The sequence below is a fragment of the Suricata suricatta genome, chromosome 14, assembly GCF_006229205.1.
Source record: "Suricata suricatta isolate VVHF042 chromosome 14, meerkat_22Aug2017_6uvM2_HiC, whole genome shotgun sequence".
NCBI lineage: Eukaryota > Metazoa > Chordata > Mammalia > Carnivora > Herpestidae > Suricata > Suricata suricatta.
Genome location: NC_043713.1, coordinates 6,770,072 through 6,773,033, shown reverse-complemented (window position 1 = coordinate 6,773,033; position 2,962 = coordinate 6,770,072). Strand labels below are relative to the sequence as shown.

Sequence of the window (2,962 nt, the reverse complement as noted above, 5' to 3'; positions counted from 1 at the left end):
GATCAGCAAGAGGCAGCATGGTAGTGAAAATTACATGATGTTGAAAGTGAAAGGATTTATGTTCAGTTCAATTTGACAATATCTATTTTCCTCTTTGAATTTGGGAGAGCCACTATTTTTATTAGCTGCAAGTGTCATCCCTGATAGAAGTCTGAGCTCCATTTGCACGTGTTTAGTATTGAAAGCATGTGCTCATCTTCACGTTTTCTTTTTTTTTCTTTTTTTTGTGGTTTATTTAAGTCACTAGATATCTATTTAAACAAAGAAACTCATGAAGAAAATCTAATGGATGAGTAAAGCAGAATTTATCGCCCCAAATACATTAGGATGTGCCAGATAAGATTAATATTTTGTTTTCAGAAAGTTTTTTTCCTTTTATCTTTATTTATTTTTATGTTTTTTGAATAGTTTATTGTCAAACTGGCTTCCATATAACACCAGCGCTCTTCCCTACAAGACTGGCTTCCTGGGCAGCGCTCACCCTGGTGTCTGCCAGTCTCCTTCAGTGCTACAGAGCTCACACTGTGCCGCCAGGCTGGGTGCCAGGCTCCGGTCATACAAAGCAGGATAGAAGAAGTCCCCTGCTCTCAAGATGCTTCATCTCCTGTAGGGAAAGAAGTGATTTCAGTGTGCTGAAAGTTTCAACGTAGGTAGAAAAGTTCTGTGGGTGTAGAAAATGAAACGAAGAACTGTAAAAGATGTAAGTTGAGAAAAACGTTCAAGAGAAGGAACATTAGATGTCCTTCTTAGAATGACTGCTGAGGGACTGACCTGAGGACGTGAGTGCATTCATGATGAATGAGGTAAACCGAGTCTCATGACTCGGTAATGGCATTCATATGGAGACGTTCCCTTTGCCTTACTCTTCCTGATCTGTCCAGTAAAGGAATAGGTTCCTTTCCTCTCCTTTCCTTTCCTTTCCTTTCCTGAAAAGCTTTTATTGAGGGGGAAAAACACAATGTGGGAGGGAGGGCACGGGCCCTGGGCTCCTTGGCATGTAGACCAGTCCTTTCCCTTCCCTTTCTTGGCTTTGGCCTTGGCTCTGGTCTTGGGGGTGCAAGGCTTAGTCTCAAATATGGTCTCCTGGCACTGGGTGTTGTACCGCACCTTCTTCAGGGTGCCTTGGCGGGCTTTTGTGCCTCTGCGCCCATCACATGTTCCCAGCTCTCAAACTTGTATTCGGCTCCAAACTCCTCCTTCCAGCTGCAGGGCACCCTGCACCTGACACGCTGGGTCTGGGCCCCACAGGTGCCCTTGTGGAAATCCACGCCGCAGTCCTTGCTGCTGGGGGTCCACTCTGAGCACTCGATCCCGGGGCCTCCCTTCTTCACTTTGTCTTTCTGTTTGGCCACTGCGGTGGTGAGTGCCAAGCAGGGTGGGGATGGTGAGGAGGAGGAGGCCTCGGGGCTGAGCTCCCCCCGCCAGCCCCCCCTCCCCGCACCGGGCCATAAGGAAGGGGTTTCTATAGGGATGCTTGTTGAGCAGGACAAGAAAGCGACTCATTCAGGTTCATGTGTCCCCAACCAAAACATAGCACATACGGGAGATGACAGGGACACTAAGGAGGTGTGTTAAATTCATCACCTCAGGGGTGAAGAAGAAAAGGAGGCTGGGTAGGTGGTTTCTATGGCATTCATGGCACCAAACTCTTGCTGTTAATTGGTAAAGCTCCTGTCAGTAGGCTGCTCCATTTACCCTCAGAGATGCGCAGTGATGGCTCACATGGACTTCCAGGAAATGAATGTGTGCATCTCTTCCCAGCTTGATGTTGGGTGAGGTCATGTCAGCAGCCTGCCATTAACCTTGGTGGGAGTACTTAGACCACGGAAATCCACAAAAATCGCTAAGTCAGGGACTAGCGTTCTTGATGTTTTGTGTGTGTGTGTGTGTGTGTGTGTGTGTGTGTGTGTGTTTTGTTTTAAATAGAGGAGAGCCTGTTTACCAGTATCTTCTTGTACTTTGGCAACAGATGAAAAGAGTAAGCAGACTGAAGGCAGCACTAGGACAGGGTGGTATCGTTGGCTGCAGAGAGTGGGCTGCTGCTGCTTGGTGGCCGTGATGTTTGCAGGGCTTAGACCTAGCAGACACTCTGAGTCTGGGAGCACGGAGTCGGTACAGGCAAAAGAGTGAACACTAACGCTGGCATGTGTGTGCACACCTGCATGCACATGGAGAGACTCATCCACTAGTTTTCCCCGAAGGCATTTCTCTGTTCAGGTGCTTCGCAAGTTTGCTCAGGGTTTCTTTTGTTGCTCAGTTTGATGGGAAGCTTTAGGGATTCAGAGAAATCCTACAACTTAACCTAGAGTTGCCTCAGGGTTAGTGAGATTCCACTGTCATTCACAATCTATACTGACATTTAAGTTCCATTTCTTTTGTTTTATTAAAAAAATTTAAAGTTCATTTATTTTGAGAGTGAGCGTAGGAGGGAAGGGTAGAGAGAGGGAGCAAGAGAATCCCAGGCAGGCTCTGCACTGCGGACTTGGGGCTTGATCTCAGGAACTATGAGAGATCATGACCTGAGCTAAATCAAGAGTCAGAGGGTTAATTGACGGAGCCGCCGAGCTCATCTTTTATTTAATTTTTGTAATGAGAGATTACATTTGAATGAGAACAGATTCAGCTTAACATCTGTGCCTTCCAGTGTTCATTGTTGATTGTCAAAGTTTCTCTTCTGGAGTCCTTTTTTCCTTTACCTGATTCTTTCTACATGTTCTTATCCTTGTCATTTACAGGCCTTTTTCTCGCTCTTTGCTTAGAAATTATTCTTTTGGTTTAGTATGTTAGAGGAAGGAACATTTTGCCTCCAGGTGAAATCAATAATGTTGACCAGTGGTCTTTGGCTGGTTAGAGAGATTCTGTGCTTTCATGTTTTACAGGGTCCCTTTTCCTAACTTAATTCTTGTTTCCTTCCTATTTTGCTTAAGGGACTACAACAGTGTCATCCAGGAGATGTTAGGGT

General features: G+C 45.8%; 1 pseudogene; it reads right to left on the bottom strand.

The window, feature by feature from the left end:
* Positions 1-789: 789 nt before the first annotated feature.
* LOC115278339 lies at positions 790-1,503 on the bottom strand (annotated as a pseudogene).
* Positions 1,504-2,962: the final 1,459 nt, after the last annotated feature.